The sequence below is a fragment of the Schistocerca cancellata genome, chromosome 8 (assembly GCF_023864275.1).
Source record: "Schistocerca cancellata isolate TAMUIC-IGC-003103 chromosome 8, iqSchCanc2.1, whole genome shotgun sequence".
NCBI lineage: Eukaryota > Metazoa > Arthropoda > Insecta > Orthoptera > Acrididae > Schistocerca > Schistocerca cancellata.
The window spans coordinates 210,294,645-210,304,704 of NC_064633.1; the positions used below are offsets into that span (position 1 = coordinate 210,294,645).

General features: G+C 38.7%; 1 protein-coding gene across 3 annotated transcripts in view; it reads right to left on the reverse strand.

Annotated features, from left to right (window-relative positions):
- LOC126095761 (outer dense fiber protein 3) overlaps window positions 1-2,591 on the reverse strand; it is a 116,857-nt gene extending 114,266 nt beyond the window's left edge. For all 3 annotated transcript variants that reach the window (XM_049910564.1, XM_049910563.1, XM_049910562.1), the window contains exon 1: window positions 2,490-2,591. The gene's annotated coding sequence lies outside the window, so the exon portion shown is untranslated. The remainder of the gene's footprint in view (window positions 1-2,489) is intronic.
- Between the last annotated feature and the right edge of the window lie 7,469 nt (window positions 2,592-10,060).

Below are 10,060 nucleotides of genomic sequence, written 5' to 3' on the forward strand. Positions count from 1 at the left end.
TTAAGGCGTATCGTGAAAGGACACGTTGGATTTCCTCCCTCATCCTTTCAAAAATGTACTTCGTCTTATACGAACTTCTCCTCAATGGGACATAAAATACTAATCTCCCTTCTTTATTTACAACTTCACGCTGCGTCAGTTTCAGCTCATTGTTGCGCACCATGCTCACTACATACAACGGACAGGCAACATACGATAGGCATAACAGATGCATTATCATAGACAACATGGGAATTGTGGGTCTGCCTTGATGCAAAACAGTTTTGTTATTTATATGTTTATTTATTCCCCAAACTAGTTCAGCGACAAATATAGCCTTTATCAGTGGGTTCTTTAATTCTTATTTAGTATACGTCACAGCACGGTTTTAAGATTGTTGTTGCTGTTTGGGGCATATTTTCTGTGTTTTCCTGTTGCCGTTTTCTCGGCTTACGTCATGTCATCTGCAGCTGTGTGAGGGGGTTCGTTGGACGGCTTGCAGCTACTTTTATACAAAGAGAAACATAACTTTTGCACTTTGTTCGTAATCCAAAATGTTACGCCACATTATCATAGAGTAGCGATGACCTTTATGAGTTTGATTTGTACGAGGGGAGGTCATAATAGTGATCTTTAGGTTAGTTTTGATGTGCCTTGTCAGGCTGATGGGCATGCGGCAGTTTCCTTTTATTCTTCAACCTGTGCACATTTCGTAAAGATGACTACTTCATACGCAATCCAGGGTCATCTTTACAACCCAGACTACGGAACAGCTCACAATTTTTGAAACGGTTGTATATACTGTTCTCACTACAATACCAGCTATACTACTGCAGAAATGTGCTTGTGATGCAACTTGATGCCACTGGTAGTTTTCCTTTATTAGCGTCATCCCGCGAGATTACGGTCTACAATCTGGCTTGCTCACTATGATGTTTTTAAACTACGTACTGTCATTGCCTTGATATTTACGAATGTATGTAATTGCGTGGCTACAGCTAATGATGTTTTTCAATGTATATTCACCGCTTTGTTACATCCTGAACGATCTGAAGATGGTTGTAGATAGTAACTGAAACTAGTTATCATATTGTAATTGTAATGGGACACTTGCAGTGTAGGCATTAAAAGTTTATTTACTTTGAAAAATTTTTTACTAAATAAGTTTTTGTTAGCATGAAGTTATGTATATAATTTTTTTGTTTGTTTGCAGGTATCTGTCTGCATTCCTTGTACACAATGAAATCCACCCCACATTACTGCAACACGCCGATAGAGTAGCCAATAAAAGACGTTGCAACCCATTGGGACAGGGGCGTATTTTGCGGTAATTCCATTTCTGTTTTTGATGGGAAATCATCGTTGCAACAATCCATGACCGGCTAGGTCGGAGGTTTTCTTTACTCGAGGAGTGGGTGTTCCTGTTGTCCTAATAATTTTATTTCATATTCATCACAAAGACGCGTAATTAGCCATAATGGTGTCAAACACAGATTCTTGCACCAGGCAGCCAATACTGCCAAACGATCATATCCTTTTACAGCAACACTGTACCATGATATGACACAGTGTTCGTGTCACAGACGCTTGCAGTGTGGTCAGAGAAGTCTGACAGACGGAGAACGAAACGGTGAACCATCTCTCAGTTAAGCACCAGGAAGCGCAAGAGAAATGGAGGCCCTAGTGCTAGAAAACCGGCGTATAAAAATTGAGACGATAGTGGAGTAAGTGAAACTCACTCGTGAATAAGTTTACAACATCATGTAGGACATTTTGAACAATGAACATTTTCGGCTCCCGCTGGATTTCGGGGCCTTTGTCTCAGCTCTGTATTCTCCTGAAATTGAACTCAATGACTTATCTTCTTCCCTTGGTTGAAGTAGCTTTTGCCTGATGCTCCACCCCGTGGCTGATCACTATCAACAGTGTTACTTGGCTTCACGCTGTTGCACAGTGCGTAAGGTTTTTGATATACGAAAATATGCGCCATTGACTCTCGTCTCATGACAAACATCACAAAACAGATTACTTCATTCCGTAATTTTTATGTCTAGTTGACGGTAATTTCTTGAAGAATCTGCGCAGACAGATCATCCGATTTCAAACTATATCTAACACTGTTTCTTGCCTTCTTGAATCTGCAATATCAAACTTTATGCATTGCAGGAATGACGTTGAAGTGCTTTGAAAATTTCTGTCTGTCAATTTATGTACTAGATTTTTCACTTCTTGCGGAGCACATAGATAACGTGTCATGTTACGTGTTTTTATAGCTCTTTACAGCCTTCTGTGACATGTAACAGTTCAGAGACCTACCGCGACCTGGACCACAGTGGTATCACAATTTACACGCCATCGCTAGAAATAATAAATCTTTCGTAGAGAGGAGTTGGCATGTTGCACTGATTATCGACCCGATTGAAGAGAAATTAAAATCAACCGAATACAGTAGATCTGATGGAAACTGGGCAGTTAACGAGCGGCCGTAGATGAGAGGAGAGGCTACTGACCTGGTGCGCTGGGTTGCTGCTGCGCTGGTTCTCCCGCGGTGGCTGAACGTCGACTGGCGGTTCTCTGCGCGCCCGCCGCCACAAATACCGGCCGCCGTGTGACGTCACTCGGTGCGGCGCTGCGCCGGCTTTATACAGTATGCAGCGCCGCGCCGGCCAAAGGAACAGCTTGCGAGTACATACCTCCTGGGTGGGAAACCGCGTGGCGCTCGGTTTCGTTGTTTCCAATGTGGCGCAAGTCGCAAACTTCTCTAAATTATTTGCTATTTCTCGAGAGGAAGTTTGATGGCCCATCGGCAGCTGTGTCATTAAAGACAGAACCCAGCTTTCTTCAAATATGCGAGGCATGTTCAAAAACTAACGGAATTTTTTTTAAAGAAACTCATTTATATCTCGACATCAACATCATCTTCTTCAAAACAGTTCCTGGTATATATTGCGCACTTATCAGCTGACAAACCCTGCATTGCCTGGGTATTCATTCCGCCAATTTTCTGTTAGAAATGAAACCTTATATGTAGTCCTGCAGTAGACCCAGTGTGAGATGGTCACGGGCAGTTTCTGTACGCATGGCGCAACTGCTTCGCTTACCTACAACACTATTTTGTAAACGTCTGTGTGGTTTCGCCGCGTCATAGCTCTATTGACGGCTATTGTTTTCGGCTTACAGCCGTTTACCCCTCACAGCTGAAAGCTCTCAAAGACGCCGCCAGATGTCACGGATTTCCTTGAGTTGACTCAACTGTGGTAAGGAATAAATGTATTAAAACTTCATACATGATGCGGCATTTTTTCACTTATCTCAGTGTTTATGACGTCATATCTCTTGCATTATGTCTTATACAATGATACAGGGTGACAATTATCGAACTAGATGAAAGAAAACGTAAATTAATTACAATCTACAGCGTTCACATACTTTATTCAACATGTAAACTTCGCTACAGACATTCGATATGCCTGCCATCATTATCGATGATGTGGCGCAGACGAATATCGAAGTTCTGCATGACCCGCCGAAGTGTCGGAACATCGATGCTGTCGATGAACTCCTGAGAGGGTGTTACCAGCTCAGCAATTGTTTTGCGGTTACTGCTGTACACCTTGCCCTTAATATAGCCCTACAAAAAGGAGTCGCGAGTGTTCAGATATGGTGGCCAATCGAGGCCCATGCCAGTGGCCTCTGGGTATCCCAGAGCCAGAATGCCGTCTTCAAAATGCTCCTCCAGAACATCAAACGCTCTCCTGCTTCGATGGAGTCGAACTCCGTCTTTAAAGAACCATATCTTGTGGAAATCAGGGTCACTTTGGATAAAATCATCTTCCAAAACCTTCAAGTACCGTTCGGAAGTCATCGTGCCATCAAGGAATATCGCACCATGACTGGACATTGCACACAACACAGCCACCCGTTGAAGGTGAAGAGACTTCCATATAATTTTGTAGATGCATTTAGCGGCGTATATGGTTACTGTCTGCGAAATATATTTCGAATAGAGTTAGTAGCACAGAAGTGATAACTTTAAACGTCATGCAAAATGCGGCAGTTTTTCACGCATGTGAGTCTTTGTCATGTCTCCTGAACTATGATATCTAGGTGGTTATTATCCCCTCAGTGATTGTTGCCTGACAGAAAGGCATATTGAAAGGCGGCTACAGTGAGTCACAGTGCCAGAGATTACGCCAAAGAGTATTATTCAGCCGCCTCCACTGGCAGTGGTAGTTGAGAAGTTGCCGTGTGCAGTAGTAGTTGAGGGTATGTCGTGTGCTTTTGTTCTGCTGGACGAGACACCAGATGGTGTTTGAATGGGGATGTTGTAATGATCACAGTGTATTTTCCGTCAATATATGAAGGTAACAAAAAATTTTTTTTGTTTCAAATTTCCTAAATAACAATGCCTCTTGGTCGAGGTTCAATCAACAAAGCATCTGGCTTGTGTTCATGTATTAGACTGTAATTCTGGTTTCTATGTGCCATTATAGCATTTCTGGTTTTTTGAATTACTTCATTGTAAATGGTGTTTAAAATATCTTGTCGTATTGAGGAAGAACCGTGCCAGATGTGTACGTTGAATCACACTTCCACACACAGAACAGTTACACTTATGCTTTGTTGCTTCGTAGCTTTTATAGTTGCTGGGGACTTAATTAATCAACTGTGTTAACGGAAATTTCCTTTCATTGTTTATTGTTATTCTCTGCAGTCAGATTGCGTACTAATACTTGGACACAAAGTGACTAAACTATATTTTCATTTAAAAAAAAATAATTAAGCCCCCATGCACGTGGCGACCGCTGCTTCGGATCGTCCCTTGGAATTCTTTTGATAGTAAAAATAGCAGACAGTACTATTGTTGTAGTAATTCGTAGTTTAGTAATTGTAGTCTATATTGCATGTGTAGATTTGGTAATTGAACATTTGTAGTTGTCATTCTTCTAATGGTATTTTTGCAGAATTTAATTTTTGATGTCTTGTATACGGGTTTAACAATTTTGTGCAATTATGAATATTTCAATTGTTCGTTAATCGTGTTTACCGGGAAGCATTTCGTGTGAATGGTATTGTTGGTGATAAAGTGTCATATTGTGTGTAATTTTCGAATAGTGACGAGTTTTGTATGTTTTGTAAATGATTACGCGATCGATGAAAAAGGCAAAAATGATGAATAGTCAAAATGACGAAATTGTTAACATGGCGAACTCGCCAACACAGGAGAACAGTATGATGAATAATGAAGTTGAAAACAATTTAAGAAGTCGGGAAAATAGTCAGGAACCAGCTCAAAATTTTTCACAATCAAAAAATTTTCAGAATATGAGATTAACGACAGAAGATTCTGGAATAGTATCGAATACAGATAGCTTTACAGATATGACGAAAGAAGTTGGTTTTGCGGGAAATGTTAGGGGTGAAAAGAATTTCGAACCAGTTAATATGGAGCTGTTGATGAGTGCAATATTAAATTTGGGATCTGAATTAAAAACAGTGGGATCACAAATAGGAACAATTAGAACTGATATGGGAACTTTGCAACACGGTTAGGAACTGATATGGAAACAATGGAAACACGGTTAGACTCACGAATAGGGACATGTTTTAAAAACATGAAAGATGAATTAAAGAAAGAAATTAGAGAAGAAGTACAACTGATTCTGAATTCTCACAATAATAGATTAATTTCAATAGAAATTAGACAAAAGGAACAGGATAGAGAACAGGAAGAAAGAGATCGCACGATAGTACAAAAATTTTCAGAGTTAAATTTACAATGTGCACACGATAAGGAAGAAATATTTGAAAGAATCGAGGAATCCGTACCAAATGACAGAATAAATAACCAACACAACAGTATGAGCAGTTAACTACCAAATGTGTCAATACTGAAACCCGAGTCGCGACACTTACGGAAGAAGTAAATAAACAGAAAGAACAAATAGGTGGCTTATCGGAAAGAGTTGAGGAGATTTCAGATAAATTGACAAGTCTTAGTTTAAATGGGGACAGAGATTCAGATGATACAGCTCCATTGCCATTTGCAGAAACCGAAGAGTACCAGAACATAAATAAACATGTTTAAAATCAGGGAAAATTTAATGAACGCGTTAAAAGGGAATTTGAGGCGTTACGAAAGCAAGTCAAACAAATTGAAAGCGAAATCGTAGGAAAAGACAGCAGAAGAAATTTAGAATCACAGATAGCAGAGGGTTTTCAAGAAAATAATCTATTTCATTTGCGAGATGTAACAAGAGAGCGCCAGGCGCGCGAACTTGACAATAATCGACATTCGGACTGGGACAGACGCGGTAGGTCTTTGTCGCCACGACGCGAAAACTTTGACTATAAACACTTTTCAACTGTTCGGAAATTTAAGATCTTTCGCAATTCTAAGAATGACATACATCCATGTTCATGGTTACATCAATTTATGTACGCACTTCCACCAAATTGGCCACTAAGTCACAAACTGGAATTTATGTGCGGATATTTAGAAAACGAACCGGCGACGCGCATGCGCGCACGTATTAGAGATTGTAATAATTTAAATGATTTTTATCATGCATTTCTATCGGCATATTGGTCCGAAAACACGCAAGACAGAGTCAAACATAGTCTTATTATGCAGCGTAATTTTAAACAGTCTGAGTTCTGCACGCCGGCAGAATACTTTGAAGACATGATTCGAAAGAATCAGTTCCTTTCCAACCCTTATAGCCCGACTGAATTAATTCGCATTTGTTTAACTAAGCTGCCACAATCCATAAGACAAATCGCTTTAGCCGGAAGATGTAAAGACGACATTGAGACTTTTAAGACTTTGCTACAAGAACTTGAGTATGACAACGACGACGGGACTTCTTGTAATTTTTTCAGTAACAGTAATTACAATAGATTTTCAGAGAAAAGGGATAGTGATCGGAACGGACGTTATAGTGGTAATTTTGAAAATGACAGACGAAACAGACAGGACAATAGATACCAGCCTTATGACAATAACAGACGGTCTAACAGAAATTACACAGACAATTATAATAACAAAAATTCCTACCGGAATAATCAATCATACGGAAACAGTAATCGGTATCATCAAGACAGAAATTATTCATACAATAATAGAAATTCTTACTACAGAAATAACCAGGCTAGTAGATCTAACAGTAATTTCAGAAGTGACAGTCGAAATTACACAAGAAGTGGTCATGCAGATAGCCAGGAGAACAGAAATTTTAATAACAGACACAATCAAGAATTTACATGTAACAGACAGGAGGGACCTAATTGGCATCCTCCACGTGACAGAAATTCAGAGATACAAGTGCAAATCGTAGAAATTGATCCGCGAAATAACGCGAATAATCAAAGACGTGACCCAAACTATCGACAATGACTTGTAGCTTCGGCTTCTGGCAGCAATATAGACGGTTCACAAAGCAATGCCACTACGACTTCACACTACGTACGCCTGGAAGACATGAGAGACATTTTGCTAGACGAAAAGGAAAATAATGTAGATGCATTTTTACATCCTATTATTGAAGTATGTGTGGGTAAGAATAAGTTCACTGCGGTTTTAGATTCAGGGAGCCTATTGAATGTTATTAGTGAATCAGTTTTTCGAATATGTGTAAGAACTATTGCTTGTCCTGTGTTACCTGTTTCTAAAACTACAATTCGAGGAGCTATTTCTGGAAAAATTTTGGAAGTCAAACAACAGACCAACTTAAATTTCATTTGTCAAGAATATGAATTTTCTGCTAATTTTATTATTGTCCCATTACTCAGTACACAAATTATATTAGGTATGGAGTTTCTTAACATACATAAGGCAATTTTAAACTTTAAAGAAGGAAGTGTGAACTTGACTGTTGCCGGAATGCCGAGATGTTTGAAATTTTTTGAGTGTGTAACGAAATCTGGATCAGACACAAAATGTTTAAAGTTTCTTACTTCTGATGTTTTCGCTGAGCATTATGACGGCAATGTGTTCATTCATGACAACGACAATAGATACAGAGACGGGATGGATGATATAATTAATAGCGAAGAATTAATTAATGAAAAGGTTAATAAAGCTGAAGTGCCAGATGACGTTGCAAGAGAAGAACAATTTTGACTTCACATGCTACAGTATTTAGTCTAATGATTCAACTTCTTTACCGCCTATACTGATATTAAAAAATAAAGCACCGACAAATCGCATTTCTGAAATCGTTCCTTTTCCACCTTCACGGAAACTGCGGCTGCTAGAAGAGTGAAATCAGCTAAACGTCCTGGTCGTTTAAAAACCTTGTCAGTTGGTCAAAAGGTGTTAATTAAGTCTCATCGTTTGTCTCACAAAGGAAAAGGCTTGTGTCGCAAAGTTTTTCTGCTTTATGACGGTCCATATAGGGTTCGCAAAATTATTCATGATAACACTGTCGAAGTAGAAACTCTTAAATCTCGGCGCTCTAAGGGAATACATCATATATCGAACGTTAAAATTTTTGTGGAATGACATACTTTTGAGAAACTAACAGTTATACGTAAACACGCAGAGAATACAAGGATACCGCGCCGTCTTCTGGCGGCTGCACATACTCAAAGCAACAGTCAAGTCTGCGCGCCGCACAAGGCAGTCGTTGACCGCAAACAATTACTTCCTACATCACGCATACCTACAGCTGATCGAGCGCTCAGTGCGAATGCACTGACAGCCGTAAACAAATACACGGTCTAATTTCTCTGATTCAATTCAGTATAAAGCTATAGTGACTTGATAAATTATGTTATTAACGTGCAGTATTTTTCAGGTTACGGTTGTATAAAATATTTAAGAACTTCAGGTAAATTCTGTGTGTGTCCGACGTTAAGAGGACTTGCTATCGAGAAAATTTCAGGAAGAATGTAATTTCGAAGAAGAAACTAATAAACTAAAAAGGTAACTATTAATTGAGTTTATTTTTCAGGTAACATATTTCTACTTAGGTAGATTTGCTGCTCACGGTTACGTGATTTATACTTTGTGCTAAATTTTATGTTCTATGAATTTACTTGTGAAGCGACGTGCTTGCGTACATTTTCTGATTTTGACAATGTTTCATTAATGAACAGGGTTGTTACTTGTGTATATTATGCATCGCTTGGCTGCTATGCTTTTTCACTGATGTCACATTTTTTTTATTATGTGTCTGCTGTGCTTATTTATTTAAATTATGATTGTCACCTGATTAATTGTGCTGATATGGTTATGTACGTAAGTTATACTTTGTGATTTTTCTGCTTGCGCCTTCATGTTTACTTATTAAGATTACATATGAACATTTATTTGCTTATGCTGATATGATGCTAATGACCTGTTTATTATGTAAGATATATATTTGCTGCTTTGCGTATGGATTGCATATTTACACATTTCTGTTTTGTTGTCATAACTACTCTTTAATTTGGTATATAGAAATGCTGATATACTGTGTACGAACATAGAGTTTAGGTTACACTATGGTATTAATTATAGATTGTTTGCTTGGCAGAGCCTCGTTGTAGGGATTGTGCTGCATTCACTTGTTGACATTCTGTTCTCTACTGGTATATTTACTGGCTATTGCATGTTTTGCTTACGCTCAGTGCCTTATATTTTGAGATAAGAAAATGAACTGCTATAATGCTACGAACGACATTGGTACTCGAAACTTCATTGAAGTCACATGAGCTGGAGGTTTTATGGAAGCTGTATAAATTTATGCTAATAGGAAGGAAGCTAACGACATGACATACCAACACTAGGTTTAGACCATTGACAGTTATTACACTGCATTCTTCGTGAGCAGTTGAAATAGCAAGTGACACTTGACACAAGAAATATTCCACATGTTTGCTTCTGTTTCGCCATGATTCTTGAAGTGGCGTACATACTGTGAAATATTACGATCATTCACACTCCGTACTCGTACTTACTTATTGAAAGTTATTCAAACTAAAGGCTGTTAGAGGTCATGTATGCATTTCTTTTATTTAATGATGAACAAGGTAACCAAAATGTATTTTATAATTCATAATGAGTAGAAGATTTGGGTCAGATGGATTACACAGAGGT